Below are 17,797 nucleotides of genomic sequence, written 5' to 3' on the forward strand. Positions count from 1 at the left end.
CTGACCCCACCAGCAACTTCACCAATCTGTGAGCCCCCTCATGGCCTGTTTCACTGTACCCTCCTCCTATCTACTTATTTTCCCTTCTCCAGGTCCCCCCGGAGGAGTCCTGGCAGGACCTAAGCTTCCCCTGGAGGGTGCCTGCAGACCGCAGCAGCTGGCAGTGATGTCCCCTCGGGGGGACAGTGGGGACACCCCAGCTGCGGCCGCCGGCACCGGGCTTGGGGGATGATGCTCCCCGCTGCGCCCCAGGACTCCCTGCTCGCACCCTGCACCGGGCCGGGAGGCACCACTCCGGGGCTTTCTGCACCCACCCGCCTGAGCGGTGCCGAAAGCCGGCATCCCCTGTGGGCGACATGTCAGCTCCCACTGCTGAACTGGGAAGTGGGGGGGGGGGGGGGGGGAGGGGAGAAGAGAGGGTGAACCGGGGTGCCCTTAGTGACCCTCTACGCCCCCGGGACCAGGCTCACATCCCGACCCGTGCGGATGGTGGTCGCGGAGCTGCCTCCCTCACTGGGCCGCCGGGGAGCGGTCCCTGCCCGCTCTGCTGTCCTGCAGGTGTCACGCTTCAGCCAGCCACCGAGGGCTGCCGCTTCCCACGGCAGAGGCTACGAGGGAAGAAACAGGTTGATAATGTACAAGGGGGAAAGAAAGGGATTTTAAAGGCTCCTCTGGGCTGTGACCAAAGTGCAACAATGTCGCTTTATTCCTGTGTTGCTGCAAAAAGTTATCTCCAACCGCCCTAGGGACATTTGGGTTTGTTTTGTTGTTTGCTTTTGAGTTGTTTTTTCTGCGTGTGTGGTGTGTGTGTGTGTGTGTGTGTGTGTGTGTATATATATATATATAATATATATTCTTTAGAGGGACAAAAAGCTAATCAAAGATGAAGAAAGAGAATATATTAAAGTTGACGAGCACTTACTTGGTTTAGGTGCATGAGTTGACAGCTGGCATCTTCCTTCAACAGTTTTAAGAGGTCACATTTTCCTTTGGAAGGACTATCCTGTTCAATCCCTTTTGTAAATTAAATCCCTTTAAAAGCTGTTAGTTTTATTTCACTGTCTCTCGTGCGTCTCAGCTACTTTTCCCCATTTTTACTTTGTTTTCTTCATCTTTACCACACGTGCAGATACTGTCGGATATCCGCCCACGACTTAGCGGGTGCCCATCACCTCCAGCCGGGGGGACCGTGCCTGCCGCCGGGCACCGATGCAACAGATGAGAAGCAGATTCTCCTCCAGCTGCTCAGCGCGGCATCTCCCTATTCCCTCGGGGAGCCTCATGCTGGCTGTAAAAACTACCACCACCTTCTGATGCGACGGTTCCCTCCGGAGCGCAGGCTACGCAGGACGCAGAAGGAGGAAGAAAAAGACAGAAATGACGGTAAGAAAAGAGCGCAGAGAGACAAACACTGGGTCTTTCCGTCCTGGCCGATGCGCTCTCCCCTCGGTCGCCGGCAAGCTTTGCCCCTGCGGGTCCCCTCCGCCCGCCGCCGCCGCTGCCGCCCCCGCCGCGCTGCCCCTGCCGCTCCCTGCGCCTCCCTGCGGCCGCGCCGCGCACTGCGCCCCCGCGGTGGGCTCCGCGGGGCTCCGCGCACAGCACCCCCTCCCAGCTCTGCCCCTTCTTGGGTGCTTCGCTGTTCACCCAAGCGTCTCCCCGAAGAGAGGGAGGAGCGAGAGGACACCCACCTGGAGTGGGATCTGGGCTCGCAGGGGGACCGAGAACATTCACCGCGGCGGGACCGCTCACAGGCAAACACGCCAGCCAGCAGCGGTCCACTTCGGGGAAAGTTTGCTACTGCATCTCTCTGTAGCTGGGAAATACCTAAAACCGCTCCATGCAATCGCACTAGGGGTTCTGTCAGTCTCTCCTCCGTGGGGGCCTCTCCCGGAGCGCTCCGAACCCGGAGCCGAGGTTCGGTCTCGGTAGTTTTCGATGCTCCTGCCCGGTGCACGGCGGAGGCTCTGGCCGTGCCTCAGTGCCCAGCCGCGGCTTAGGCTGGGTTGGGCTTCTCCCCTCAGCGCAACGTCCCGCGGGGTGGGCCCCTACCTTGGTGCTTCCCCAGCCTCTCCAGTTGCAGCCGGGTCTGGACGGACCGGATGCTGTGCGGGACAGTGCCGCAGCCGGGATTCTTACCCGGGGAGGGGAAAGCATGGGTCTAGAAACCTCGCTTTACTTTTCCTTTCCCTAAAAAATTACGACAGAACTTAAATACACGAGCTTAGAAATTGTAAGAAAAAACGCAACGTGCGGAGATGGAGATGCACAATAAGATACCTAGGTGTTTTATTCGTGGTTTTGTATTCATTTGGAGGTGTTTTTGTTTTTGGCTTTGTTTGTTTGGCTTGGGTTTTGTGGGTTTTGTTTGTATATTTGGTTTTGGGTTGGTTTTGTTTGTTTTTCTCTTGAGACTCGTTTGGTCTCAGTTCCGTGTTGGGGTCTGGACACGGTGCCAGCACGAAACCTAGGGGTCACCTGCCAGGGTATGTACAGCCTGTGCTACCCCCGGCCGGGGCATCCCACCCCCGCCTGCACCGCCCCGCAGTGAGACGGCCTCCTGCCTGACACCAGTAGGCAGCCCGCTACCGGTTATCTGACTTTCCCCTCCTGGTTGGTGCCCAGCTTCCACCCCCGGATTCCGGCGGAGGTGTGAAAAGAAGCCCAGGGTAGGAGTCGGGGCCACCAGCAGCTTTTTACGCTGCCCGCCCCACCGAGCACCGTCCCGTCCCAAGGCCAGGCTGCCCACAGCGGGCAGGTGTGAGTACAAACAGTGCCAAGAACGACAGGATCCGATCGTGCTGAATTTCACCGGTGCCTCTGGGAAGAGGCTCAGCCCACTGAGCCGTGAAGCTCTTGACGAAGCAGGCGACCCTGAAAATGCTGCTGTAGCGAAGGCTGGGGAGCTGCCGGTTATACCGCTCTCGGTGGCAGCTGTTCTGTGCAGGCACCAGAGGAAAAGTAAGCGGTGATGCAGCTGCTCTGCATTACGTGCAGCGGGAGATGAGCGGTGAAAAAGCGAGATTGATTCTGCTGTGACTTCCATCGAGCCTCTGCAGCAGACAAGTGGGTGAACCACTAGGGAATATGTTTTAGAAGTGCCCCGAATTAGTTACTGTTAAGGTTTCGGCAGAAATGTAGTGCCTTTGGGGAGCTGCTAAGAAAACGTGAGCAGTAGAAGCACGCTAAAACAGGTCTCTCTGCATGGCTCTTCCTAAGAGATGTTAATTGAACTCATGAGATCATCTCACGTTGTTCCAAATACTGAAAAAATGCCAAAGGCATCTGCTGAGGGAAGCCGAGTCACTCATGTTAGCAGACACACGAATGTGTCTGCGTGTGTATGTATGTATATACACATACTTGCATGTTAATGCAAAGGCAAGAAGGGGGAATTGGGGAAATAGAGGCACCCTAGTGCAGAGACAGCCAGAGAGCCTCCAGTGAAATACAGAAAAGGCTGCACCATTAGATGACACTGGAAGTGTTGCAGTGTTTGCACCCTTGTTCATGCTATCAGCACTACTGAGATTCCATGCCTTTATTACAGATTGTAGAGTTGAGCAGACTACTTTTGGAGGTATTTGATATTTGCTTCTCAGAGCAGAGTGCTTTCCCCCTCCTGCATTTCACGAGCAGATCTTGAAAAGCCAAGTTCTCTTTTGATTGCAGTGTTCTATTTATCACAAGCAAATAACCTCTATAATTAACAGTATTTCCTTTGTCTTTTTATTTGTACTGTTGTGACATTTCTTCTTTTCAGGGGTGAGCCCAGTGTGGCAGTATCAATGTGCTTTAAGCTTGCTGGTATATTGCATACCGTAACCCATTAGCAGTCTCCTGTGGCCCTTGCCAATGCTTGTAATTCTCAATTAAACTAATGTTCAGATAAAATCTCTGTGGTATTCCTGAGATGAAAACAAAGCAAACAAAATTTTATCTCTGATTCAGGACAGTGGGGTCTGGATCTTTGCAATGTTCTGAGTGTATGACATTATATTTTATTCCTAGCACGTAGCTAGATGCCAAATGTTTCTCAGCAGTAAGTTCTGTGGCATGGAGAGAGAGGTATATGGGGAAAATTAAACATTCTGTGAAACTCATATCATATATTGAGGTTTTAGAAGTTATATGGTAACAGCATGACTTGGCCTTAGTTTAATCTGCTCAGTGTCACACAAAATTACATTCCCCTTGGGATTTTTTTCCATTTCTACCCCTATGTTACACTGTTCTGCTCAGAACATGTACTGATGCGTGCCCAGCATTTGACCATTTGCAGTTCAGCTAAATCTTCTGTGTCCAAAATACCAAGCAGACTGGTTTTTCGTTTGTTTGTTTGTTTAGTTTGTTTTTTTGGTTTTTTCCTTTCCCCCCCTTCTCTCTGCAGTTTGTGCAAATGTCACTGGGGTATAGCTCTTGTTTTAGTTCATGAACCACTACCAACAGAAAAGCAACAATTAAAGGCAGCTTGAAAAATAAATGAAAGTTGGAGCATTTAGAAAATACTAATTGATATCAATGAGAACAGGTAAGGACATTTGCAGCAGGTGCATATCAGTATGTTTACTCAAAACAGTGAAGCTGGATTGGTTTACCTGCAGAGATAGCTCATTATGTTTAAAGAGGGAAAAGCAATGAGAGAAATTTTAAGCAGATTTGCTCAGTCAGTACCAGGTTAAAGCTGCCATAATGTTCCTGTGTCTCAACAGATTTCCTTTTTTTTTAATGACAGCTCTACTTACTAGGAGCATGAAAATTTAGATGATTGTAAAATTTTCACTACAATCAAGGTATACATGCATAAGAAGGAAAACTAGAGTAATTATGTAGTAAATTCATTAAAAGATGAATTGTATTATTTTTTTATTAAATTAGGATAATAGAGGAGGATTCCTTCAGGTTTCTTTAACGCAATTTTAGATCAGCTTTTACTGATCTATCACTCATTAGCAATGATGTAAAATGTGAAATCACACAGTACTATAGGATTTGTTGCAGTTTAGAATTTTTTTCTGTTTGTTTTGGAGACTACATTGTTGCAAAGAATAAGGATTATAATTCTTCTGTATTAATCTAATTTATGAAATCTGTAGCAAGTTAATTCTATTAGTTATATTGTTACAGGCCATGTGCTTCTCCCAGACAGAGCTTCTTGCGAGGGGTAAATTTTTCTTGCCAGCCCACACCAGGCATTCCATACTATTAAGTCTTTCCTTCCACATAACTCGGTGTATTGCCATTTATGTACTTAAATGCCATTAGTCAAATCTCAAGTTTCCAATAATTGAGGAAAAGACATTCCTTTTACTGAAAGATTGAAGAATATGAGGAATTTGTTAAAGAAGAGAGGGGTGAACCAGCAGAAATCTTCCATATTTCATAGAACATGGCAGAGAAGAACTGGGGAAAGTATCATTAGTGAAGAGAGAGGCAGGAGCATGGAAGTGGAAGGAGAAATAGAGGGAGAGGCAGTGATCTGGGGAAGTGAATAAATAGTGATGATTTCCTTAAAACAGACAAGTACTGACTTCAGCTGTCGGACTCAGGTTCAAACTCTTTTTCTGTGTCAGGTCGACTAGAATGTTTAAGTATATTTCTTTGTTTCTTACTTATTTCCATAAAAAACAAAAAAAAGAGAACCAAATGCAAGTGAACTACTGGAAAAAATTTCCAATGCCAAATTTGGTATTTGCTCAATGTTAATTTCAAGTCATGACAAGCAGGTTCTTCTCTGACTTTCTCAAGACTTGCAAGTAATTCAATGAAAAGATATTTGGAGGTTCTATTTTCATAGAGGGGAGCAGGTCCATTAGTTTTATTGGCAGCTAAATTGCTATTTAATTTTATTTTTTGCAGCTTACATTAGAAGTATGCTGAGTTCCATATATATTTCCTTTTTTATTACTATTTAAATTCCAACAACTCATAATTTTGGTCGACAGCAAGCAATTAAGCTTCCTTTGCCTACCTACAATTGTCAGTTCTCCAAAATTAACATTTGTTATTTTTACCAACATGCTATAAACTCTTTCCTTTTGTCTTGTACCCAGAGTTTTTGAATGTTTTTAGCTTATTTTTCTAACACCAGCGGGTCAAAATTGGTACACTAAGGTTCACTGCTTTCTTTTGCCATTTTTAAACAAATAGTAGAATGACATCCATTCAGTTTTTGGTGGTTTTGAAAGCCAGTTGAGGTTTTATCCTCCATGATTATTTTCAGATGTCTAAGGTTCCCAGGAAGCATTTACATTCTTTCAGAATACCCAGCTGTTACATTTTTGAGATTTTTCTGGCACAGTCTTGCAGTGTTGGGGTTTTAGGAAAGCACAGGTCCAACAGATCAAATCCAGTGCTGGAGTAGGATAGGCCTAGGTGACAGTCATCTAAATTTAGGTATTCAGATTTGAACTGCTGAGTGCCTAAAGTTCCCTTTAGAGTCCATAGAAATATTATTCAATACTATCATGGGAGCTTAGAGAAAAGCTTAGCTTTGTGTGTCCAGTTTGACTTCAGGATGAGCTAAATAATCTCCTATCACTTCCTGAAGGGGCAAACACCAATGCAGAGGTGCCTCGTGCTGTTTGAGGTTCTCAAGGCCATTGAAGACACTCACAGAAGGCTAGCAGGATTTATCTTGTCTTGTCTTGACAAGGAACTTGTCTTACAGATGACATACACCTTTCTGAGGAGCAGGCCATTTACATGGCAAAAGCATTAAGACAGCAATGTCAAAGCAAAGTTTGTTGAAAAAGAGTAGAATGTAAACTGAAGAATGATCCCCTTCTCATTTTCTGAAAGAGTCAAACCTTTACCTGTGTTTATAAGGCTGGTAACCTGGTGGAAGATCTCAAATCTTGGAAACAAATGGAATTTTCAATTGCTAGATAAAGGGAAACAAGAGGCAGGATTCCAGGGCAACCAGCCAGATATATTAGGTATCTCTAAAAGTGGAATAAAAAGAAAGAACAAGATGTCTTGCTACACAAATAAAGCTATAACTTAATTGGCAAGACAGAGACTTTGTAGGATAAATCAAAGAATTGCAGTGTTGATAGGGAAGAGTACAGGCTGTTCAGGAAAAAAAGGCTGGGAAAAAGGGAAGGCAACATTATATTACTGAGAATGCATTTATGATCTTCTAAACAAGGAGGTATATACACCTATAGGGGAAGAAAAAACAGCATTTCAAAAGAGAGGTCTACCTCAAATCAATCTTAGAAAAGAGGTGGTTGAACATCTTAAAAACAGTTAACTAGAGTATGTAACTAGATTTTATTCTGTCTTAATGGGGGGGGGACCAACTGCAAATGTAAAGGTGGAGGCCTCTCAGATCTGATAAAAGGGAGTTTGAAATAATAGGTGGTGACAACCTTAGACTAGGAAAAGTTATACTTAGGTAGGAAAAGTTTGGAGGTTCTATTGGGATATAAAATTGAAGAGAGAGTCAGACATAAGAAACTCTTACAAAAAGGAAAAAGCAATATTAGCAAGGAAACAGTAGTCATTCAGAATGTATTAGGAGGAGTGCATGAGAAATCATTGTTTTGCTCTAGCTAAGCAACACCCTTCATCAACTTCAGACCTCATTTTTGACAGAGGTGTTAATGACCTACAGGGAGGCTAGAGATCAGCATCATGGATAAGAAGATCGTGTGATATTTCAGAAATATTTCAAGTGGGCTTGTTCTATCTAAGAATGTATACCTTTATGTTATAGTCTATGGTTTGTAGTTGTGTAAGAGAGAGTTGTACAGAGATAGCTAACATATTCAGCAGAAGTAGTCAGGTTTTTGTCTTAGCAAGGAAAACCTAAACTATACATAACCTAAACTATATATAAGTAGGATGTTTCTAACTATAAAAAGACTTAAATACTGGAACACATCACATGAGAAAGTTGTGGAGCCCGTATCTTTGAAACATATGAACATTTTTCTAAGAGTAGCTTTTTTCCTATTCTAGGATTCTCTGAGTTCCTGTAATGAGACATTTCTTTATCCAAAACCTAGGGTACCCTTTTTTATAAATGATATTTTGGGAAACTGAGTTTTCGTGCTTTTAAGAAAGACAGGCAGCCAATCTGTTTGCACTCTCAGATTCCATTTGAACAGCATGATTCAACTTTGGAAGCACATGTACCTTCAGAGAGCAAATAGGGTTTCTGCCCTGGCCTTTACATCTGAAATGGGGAATTCTTCCTTTTGGACAGAGCCCTGTAGAAGCCAGCAGGCACCTAGTGCATGGAAGCCCAGGAATTTGGCTGGTGCCCATTGTGGTTTAAGACTGTAGGACTTAAAATGGGGAATTCAGTTGCCCAATCAGAGGCATCATTTCAGATTCCTTAGAATATCCCAAAGGTGCACATAGGGCCAGCAGGTGTAACCTCAGCAGACTTGCACCCACCCAAAAGAGCAGATGGGACATTCCACCAGCCAGGTGCTCCACAGTGCCTAAAATGGCATCAGGCAACCAAGGTGCTTTTTGGAAGTTTTATCGCTTCCATTTTTTTTTCAACTAAGATTTTGATAAAGCATACATATTTTTTCCTTGACCTCTATTTGGAACTCTTTTTTAAATGCAAATCATAGACTAATTACCCAAGCCTTTAGAAAAACATAATTACTCTCCTCTCTCTACCAGACAAATACATCAATAATGCTTTTCATGTGTGAGAAAGGGAGACATTTTAAAAAATGTATGGCTTTTACAGGATATTAATTATCTGCTTACCACAGTCTGCAGAACAGCAACAGTTCAGCTTGGTGGTGGGTTGTGTTGGAAGTGTGTAGTACCAGAGGCAGCATATAAAATTCACTCATTTTACAGACATACACTAGAACAAGTAAGGGATGAAAGCTGTTCAGGTTTTAGACATCAATTCTTTTCCTTCTTTGTTAATATCTTTTTTTGTGCTGCTTCTGAAATTTTATTTTCTTGCATATGGTATGGAAATCACCTTTCTTTATCACTTTATTATGAGTGCGCACTCCATATCTAGGAAGAAATCATGAATGCCTGTAAAACCATTATAAACCCTGTAAGTAGTAACATAATAACAGTGAGATTTGCTTAGAATGGATGCTGCACTGATTCTGCATTTCAGAGAAAAGTAGTTCATCTTTGGTTTTAGATGTTTTCGTGAATGTAAAATGCTGGAAGAGGATTATTTCTTTGTATACAGGATTGCTTGTAACAAGTCCTGCTATGCATACTGAACCTCACTAATAGGTCAGCATAATGGATATATATCTTTTTTTATAGCAGGTCATATTGATGGCATTAAGAGAAGCAGAGGATATCAAGAAAATATAAAAGGATATTTATAGACAGAGGTGTTTTTCTTAACAGTTAGGGATGGTTTATTTAGTGAGATTTTTTCAGCTTGTATGTAGCTAGACTGAAAAAAAAAAAAAGATAAAAAAGAATTGACTCATGTTTTTTATTATTACAATTTTGCAGTGCTTTGGTGGCTTACTGATTTTTATTTTTTTTTCTTTTTTGTTTGTGTGACAGAACAATGTGAAATTGGTTTCCTGGATTTCAGAGTGCTTAATGCAGTCTTTGGCTACATTTTTGGTATTATCTTCTCCAAGTAATGTTAAACTCAAAAGGAAATTTACTTCACATTTGGTTACGTGTAACAGACAAGCAAGGTAATTTGTTGCCTGGATTTTGAGAACATTGCTTAATGAGTAATTCTGTGAAAGAGAACTTCTATTTATTCTGAGCTAAATGGATACCATTATATTCCCCAGTTATTCCAGTATGTTGTGTTCATAATTTTTAGCTGAAGAAAAGTGACAGAGGCTGGGCAGGTCAGAGGGAAGAATGCATGTACGGAGAATATGGTTATAATGCCTCAGCCCTGAGATGTAAAGTTTTTAGATGTGTATTTTCTGTAGTATGATTTACAGCCAAGGACAGACCAATAGATGGTGCTCTGGAGACAATTTCCAATCATTGTAGAGATGTGCAAGGTGTGCATCATTTTACTCATACACATCTGCATAAGACATGAAGTTGGCTCACTTTGTACTGTTTTGTGGTCAATTTTGGGTCCAAAAATCATATATGGTCTTACTGAAAAAAATGCTTATCACATATGTGAGTGTTTGGTAGGTATTTTTCAGAAGCTGGTCAGTATTTTGTGCCAGTTGAGTGTCTTCTCTGGTGCTACACTCACCATAAAACAGTTATAAAACTGCAAGTTTGATTTTGAGGGGGAAAGTCTGTGGCACAAAATATTATTTCTCTAGGTATATATTCTTAGTGTACAGAGCTTTAGCCTCTTATCACCTGACTGCATGGGAGCAAGGCAAAGCAGTTTTGCTTTGGCTGTTCCCTGCTTCCCTTTCTGTGGGAAGGCTGCTTGATTTACAAAGACAAGTTTATTTTCCATCAATGCTACAATGGAATCACTGGTGGGAATCAAGAAATAGAAATCTATCACAGTCAAACCGTCATCTCCACAAGACCCTGAAGCCTCTGTGTGTCAGGATAGCTCAGCATGTAGCATGGTGCTGAGATCCTGCTCCCATGGGAGTCTAACTTCTTGGGGTCTTAAGAACTTCAGTGAGATCCATCTCACCAGCTACAGTACAGTCTGTATGAGATACCTGCTTGCCTAGGAGATACATTGCAACCAGTATAGACAAAATGCTTAGATAATATATATTGATTAATGAGATACATCTTGCCATAGGAATGCCTTTTTCTCCTCAATGACTATAAAGACAGAACAAAGCTCCTGCCCTTCTTATAAGCAACTTCAATGAATCTCACATGGCCTGCAGTATATAAAGAATATTGCAACTCGGAAGGAGGAATTTACAAATATGTCTGCAAGCATGTGTAATAAGCTGAGTTACATCATTTTAGTGGCATTGTTTAGGTCAAGATATGGTTTGCTTGATAAGTGGTGAGTCCTTTGATTCTATAGGCATCACATGGTCTATGGAGTGTGTGTGGGCTTGGTCCCTTCTGCAACACCCACAAAACTCTGCCATAACTGGAAGGAAGGGTCAGTGAGGACTTGGGCAGGCAGCTAGGGTTTGTGCTTCCTTGTTCTGTATCCTGAAGATGGTCAGTTGGTGAAAGATTGCCACTTCTTCCAGTGAGAAAATTTCAACCTGTCAGACCTTGAGATAGGATAAGCAATTAAGAGAGGTCAAATAGTGGAGTAACTGCATTTCATGGCACTATTTTAAAACTGAATGTTTCTATGGGGCCAAAGAATGTGATGTGAATATAATTTGGACCTGCACTGTCTCATTCTACACACTCTCTATGGAATATAATGAAGGGACTGGGACAGTCTAATGCACTGACAAAAATGTTAAATAGTTCTGGTCTGAGTACTAACCCCAGGAACACCACACCTCCGTTTGGACTCTGAGCCATTGACAACAACTCTTTGGGTGCAACCATCCAGTCAGTTTCTTACCCAATCAGTGGGCTATCCATCACATCTGTATCGTTCAAATTTAGAGGTCAGAATGTCCTTGATCCAGTTAATGTAAATAGATTTTTAATATGGGAATGAGAGATAGTGGCAATGTGTTTCTAGTAGTTGTCCAACTTTACTCATGACATTTTCCTAGGAGAGAAATACTTGAAGGAGCTGTTCAGATAATTTGAAGAAGAGCTTAAAACCTATTTGGAATGCTACAGAAGTTATGCATCTTGTTGCTGTAAAGGAATGGTAATAAATATGTGTACTCACTCACCAACCAATATTTTGTGCAATAGAACATTCTGTGTTGTAAACAAACACAGCACTATTGATAAAAATTATTTATAAAAGTTAACCTCTATTTTACCCATTAGAATTTAGTGGAAAAAAGAACTTGGAGACATGGCAATAATTATCTGGGTATTAAAATCCAAAAGCTTTCTCAATAACTGCCTTCTGAAAATTGGTTGATGTCATATCATTGTTAAATATAATGTAATGCTGGCATTTTCATTGGGATTTTACACTTTTCACCACTGATGCAAAAAGACTGTATAAATACATAGCATAATATTTAAATACTTCCTAGAAATCTTAATCTTTTTTTTTTCCCCCTCAGATAGTTTTGTGGGTGGAAATGCTTCTCTGTGCAATTCTATCATTTGTGCAAGTGGCTGTCAAGATTTTAAAGAATTTTTAGGTTTATTATACATGTTAAAATTTATGAATACTTTTCCAAAACTAAAGAGATTGTCTGAACTACTGGAAAATCAAATTTTTGAATCACTGAGATCCTGTGAATTTTAAATAATTTTCTTTCTTTGTAGTGATTTATGTCTATAAAGACCTTTTCCTCTGCTAGAATATTTTTATGTGTCATAATTTAGTTTTAACGTTAGATAGCTTCATAAAGAACTGTTTCATCTGTCACCTCAGGAAAAAATTTCTATGCACTATCTGCTTTCATACCTCATGCATGAATGAAAAACATTTTTCATGCTCTGTATCCGAAACAGTGGTTTCCAAAACAGTCAATATTGATCATCTAAAATGCTGAATTTGAATGTTATTAAAAAAAAATAATAATAATGACACTTTAACGTCTTGCTTCTATCTGGGGAAATTAATTAGGTTTGATGTTTTTAATTTAGAGACAATAAGTCAGTAACCTTCTGCCTGATTAGCCTTGGTAATTTACTGTTAGTGAAAAGAAATAGCCTATGCAGAGTAAATAGGAAGATATAACATAATTTTCATTCAATGAACAAAAAAGATGTTACAAAGCATATATGATTAGATTATTATTGGCCTTCTGAGAAATCCTACAGGAGGGGAACGGGCTAGAAATCCTCTGCACAGAGCACAGCCTTACGTTCTCCGGTTCTTCATTCTACCACTGTCTGTGCAGCAGGAGAAGATAGCAGTGGTGCCAGATGGCACTGCTTTTGATCTGAGCTATTAGTCAGGAAACAGAACTATAATCATGGTGAAAAAGTGTCCTTAATTATTGTTCCTGGCATGGGAGACATCGCTCACTTTGTCACTGTGTTTCAGCCACAGATAAGGGCTGCAAGAGGCAGGAAGAGTGTGGCAGCCCGGAGGGGCACAGTGATGCTGGAGAGGCTCAGAGATCCACTCGGATCTGGTTTTGACTACTTCAGGAAGCATCTTCAAAATAAAAGTTGAGCTACTGGACAATTATGCTAATAGAGGAAAAAAAATATAAAAATGGCAAGATACTCAAACTCAGATTCTGCATTAGGACCTCTGTAAGTCTTGAAGCATACGGCAGGTTTAGCAACTGAATTGTCTCAGTGAAGAGGAACTTTATGGAGCTGTCAGGAAGGAGTAGACTTGATGCCACCAAGGTTGGACTCGGTGATCTTGGAGGTCTTTTCCAACCATGATGATTCTATGATTCCATGATTCTGAGCATCATATTAGGTAATTAAAGTCTCTTAGAGTAGAACTGGCCACCACTGAACCATGCCTGACAGATACTTGTGCAGCTCTGTTATATTTTTAAGTTGGAAATACCATAGTCCTGCCACCTAAAGCCAATCTTAGTGATGGTAGAAAGCTTCTCACACCTAGACTAATTCCTACCATAGCTATTGTATAAACCCAACTGGACTGATAATAAACAGATTTTTGCAGAGATTGTGACCCTTAGGAGGAAGGAAGTAAGGGAAGAAGGAAGGAAAGCTCGTTGGTGACAAAAGCTTGGGGGGAGATTAGGAGTGATGGTACATAGGGACTAAAAGGGAAGAAAGGAGGAAAATTTTATTCCTGTGAGGATGTTGAGACACTGACACAGATTGCCCAGAGAAGCTGTGGATTCCCCCTTCCTGGAAGTGTTCAGGACTGGGCTGGATGAGGCTTTGAGCAGCGTGGTCTAGTGGAATTTGTTCTTGCTCCTCATGCAGGGAGGTTATAACTAGGTAATAGAAGGAACCCTTCCAACCTAAACCATTCTGTGATTCTATAATATATGTTTGTCAAATCAGTTATTCAGGTCCTGTGGAAAGACCAATTCATTTTTGCAGACCTGATGTATACTTACCAATTGATTTAATACTTCTTCTCAGTTTTATTTTCTATAAAATGCCCAGAACAAATATTTTGAGTCATATATCTATATTACTGTCCAATTCTATAGAAATTTTCATTGTTTCTATCTGACCAAGCCCTACACTTTTATTAATATTCTTGCAGTGTCTAATAAGCAAATTAAAGTATTGATTTCTATTTTCTTAAGGGTTTTTTATTTCTTGGTTGTTTTTTGTTTGGGGTTTTTGTTGGGTTTTTTTTGGTTTTATTTTTGTTTTTTTTAACCTATACTTTTTGCATTGCTCTGTGGTCAACCTGAGATATTTGAGAGACTTTCCCTTTATCTCATTTTTATGTCTTGTTCAGAGTGACACTGCATTAGCTTAATGACACAGATAGTAGGAGCTCTGCTGTCTTGGTAACCTTTCCAAAACATCACCAGCAGCAGACAGCAACAGTCAAATGGCTGAGACGAGTCCAAAACATTTTTCAAATGCCTTTGGAAGCACATATGTGCTACTGTAAGGCTGCACATACCCACAGACACCATGTCAGTTCAGCAGGGTGGGCTTCTCCAACCACAGTCACCAGACTACCTGGTGACAGGCAGCTGCCATCCCACAGGGAGCCCTGAGGACACCCAGACCTCCCCCTTGGGTCACTCCCTCCCTTCCCAACCTCTGCAGCCTGGCCCCACCACAGATCCCCATCCAAACTACACACTCCTACAAAAAACAGCAGAGAAAATACCTTCTCTGAATAGAATCACAGAATCATTTTGGTTCATCAAGTCCAACTGAACCCAGTTTACTACCAAACCCACCACTAAATGAGGCTCATAAGAAAACTTGTCTCTTTTTCCTGTGTAATCTGCTCTAGGGGATCCTGCTCTAGAAGGGGGGTTGAACTAGATGATTTGCAGAGGTCTTTTCCAGCCACTATGATTCTATGATTCTAGGATTTTTTCTCTCTTCTAATTCCAAAAAAAGCACTGTGGGCAGTGTTTGCTGTACTGTAATTTTATCTTTACCACAAGAAGATAAAATTATTTAATTATATCTAAACCCCAGAATGTTTTATTAATAATCTTAATAGGAGCACTAAATCATGCACACATGCCTGAACTTTCCTGGATCTTTAATTGTGGATTCAAACATTATATAGAGAACTAGGTTCTTTTAAGGAATCATGTTTAAATTAACTGGTTTGTTCTAAAAGATGAAAAGCTGTTTAGACAAGGAAGCTTGTCACCAGGAAAAGAACAAGTAATTCCAAAAGACAAACTCAGCTGACCTTCATAGGTGTGCTCCAAAAAATGCTCTTTAATTGTACTGATTTGTTTGACATGTTGCTTTCAAGTCTTATTTTTGGGTATAATTTCAAAAGTGTTTTTAAAGCTAGTGAATCTCACAGGAAGGTTTGGAGAAAGTCAGCTTTATGCAGAATGGTCTTGCATGGAAAGTTAGCTCTATATTGTGCATGGATTTATAAAGTATTTTATACCTTGGCAAAAAATGGACTCAAGTGACCATCTGCTGCATTTTGCCAGTTTCATCTGAAAAATAAATCTTGTGTGATAGCAGGACATGATCCAGACTCTGAACACTGGCAATTTTCTATTGCAAACGCATGTGTCTAATGAAAAATAAATCCATCTTAGAAAATGACAGAGAAGATGGAGGAAAAATATATAGTCTTCCTTCTTGTGATTAATGTTGCTTTATATAATAAAGAGACAATGTTTAAATTCTGTCTAATGTCTTAGTGTCCCACCTTGAATATACTAGTTGAAGATATTAATGAAAATGTTGTTTTTCTTTTTTTTCTGTTTTTTGTCATTAGTTTTCATCAGGCAGCCTCCAACCCCTGATTTAGGAGGAGCCAGAAATTAATAACTGTGTTTCCCAGACTGGTACCCAGTCTGTTTGAAGATATGGGTGGCATTTCTAGTCATTAGTGACACCCAGGAGACATCTATATTTTAAAAAGAGGAAATAATCATTGTCTGCATGTATACTGGCAAACTTAAACCGCAATGATCATATTTTACTTGCTTGATTTAGTTCTGGGGTTTAGGGGAATCTTTTTCCTTTTTTTTTTTCCTTTTTCCTCACCCAGCCCTGTTCAAAGAATGCCAAACGACCTGAGGGCTGTGCTATGGTCCTGGGTTTAAGGGCAAGAAGAAAGGTCTAAGTTAATTGTCTAGGGGTGTGACATGAAGTCATGGGTGGGTACCTGGAGGTGCAGACCTTGCTATCAAATTAATTCTGTCTTTGTAAGAGAAGAAACTGTTTTTCTACTTCTTTTCCCTTGATAAATATTTCCCTTTAACTGTTTCCTTCATATTACTCCGTTAGACAATTTGGCTTGAGAAACAATAAGCACACAGCACCACATACACAACTACAAATTACCAAGCTTCATATTGCTTTATTTAAATAGATACTAACTCAGTGTCCCTATTTAAAAGTTTTGATCTATTTCTCTATGAAAAAATTAAAACCTTTATTTTTTTTTTCTTTTAAACTGAGAAAGATTATGTCAACTCTGCAAGCATGTGTGCAGGAGAGCATGCACGAATGTGCAGCTCTGAAAGGGTCAAAATGGCTTAAGAATTATCAGTATGTTGTGCCAGCACTGCCTAGGACTGTGGAGCTACAGTGCATGTGCTTTGTGTTAAAAAAGAAATGCATCAGAGCATAGCTGGTGTCAGATCTTAACAGGGAGCCATTTGTTTGCTGTAGTGATACCACCATCATCTCTCTTGTCTTCAGGAGAGGTGTAACTATTTATCAGAAGATGCTTAAACTTCTGAACATGAAAAATAAGGAGGTCTTAGGTTTCTTGCAGTCATTGTCTATCTCCTCAGGTGCAGAGATATCTTGAGAGTCTCCATGGAGCTCATAACATGGGCAAGTAGCGTGTCCAGGAAGCAGGGATGAGCCTGGTGCTGCTGCCATGAGGATGCAGCCTCCTTGGGGCCACCATGGAAGATCCCCTGCAGATCTTTTGGCCCCATCATCTGTGAAATTAGGGAGTAATACCAATTTAAAAATAACAATGAAAACCAATAGACTATGCAGAGGCTTTGGTAAGTCAGCAATTGGGTGAAAAAATAGCTTTCTTAAGGCCAGTGAGAGCATTGATACAAGATGTCCTAACCATAAACATACTTAATTATGAAAAGTAGACTGCATATCATTTGCAATACCTCCTGTTCTAAAGACAGCTGAAACCTGTAAATATATTAGTAACAAAATATTATGATGTTATCTTAACACGATCCTTGGGTACCTCTATCTACATAGATGTTCTAGAGAATTTTGTTCAGTAGCTCTTAATAATTTCTTTATTTCAGCACAATCAGAAGACAAACACTATGACAGAAACTTGAACATAATCAGTAGCAATCATCTGGCCTCAGACAGAATGTACAGAATAAAACAGGACTGGCACATAGTATCAGTCCCTGGTCTGTCTCAGTGAACCAGTATAACCTGCAGCAAAAAAAAAAAAAAAAAAAAAACTATTGAGAAGGAAAATAAAAAACTGGTAAAAGCATTAAAAAAAAACAACAAAAAAACCAACCAAAAAACCAGAACCGATAAAAACTTTGCAGTTCTTAATCAAAATTTAGTTAAAATAGTATTACAAACTAAAAAAAAAGGAATTTTTTAAGGTTTTTTTTAAGGCTGTATTTTCTAACGATGTGAAAGGAAGTTCTCTCTCAGCTAGAGACCCAGACAGACTGCTCAAGGATAAAACAGTTAAAAGTGCTATGAGAAAGACTAAATG

At 41.0% G+C, this 17,797-nt stretch overlaps 1 protein-coding gene across 2 annotated transcripts in view; it reads right to left on the bottom strand.

Annotated features, from left to right (window-relative positions):
- Window positions 1-2,034, bottom strand: part of TRPC4 (transient receptor potential cation channel subfamily C member 4) — a 137,596-nt gene extending 135,562 nt beyond the window's left edge. The window contains exons 1-2 of one of the 2 annotated variants that reach the window (XM_071738066.1): window positions 1,689-2,034; window positions 923-1,340 (exon numbers count right to left, since the gene is read on the bottom strand). The gene's annotated coding sequence lies outside the window, so the exon portion shown is untranslated. Of the gene's footprint in view, window positions 1-922; window positions 1,498-1,688 lie in introns of those variants that run through there. The other variant, XM_071738057.1, reaches the window with a different exon arrangement.
- Between the last annotated feature and the right edge of the window lie 15,763 nt (window positions 2,035-17,797).

Source organism: Heliangelus exortis, chromosome 1, assembly GCF_036169615.1.
Source record: "Heliangelus exortis chromosome 1, bHelExo1.hap1, whole genome shotgun sequence".
In the NCBI taxonomy this organism is placed as follows: domain Eukaryota; kingdom Metazoa; phylum Chordata; class Aves; order Apodiformes; family Trochilidae; genus Heliangelus; species Heliangelus exortis.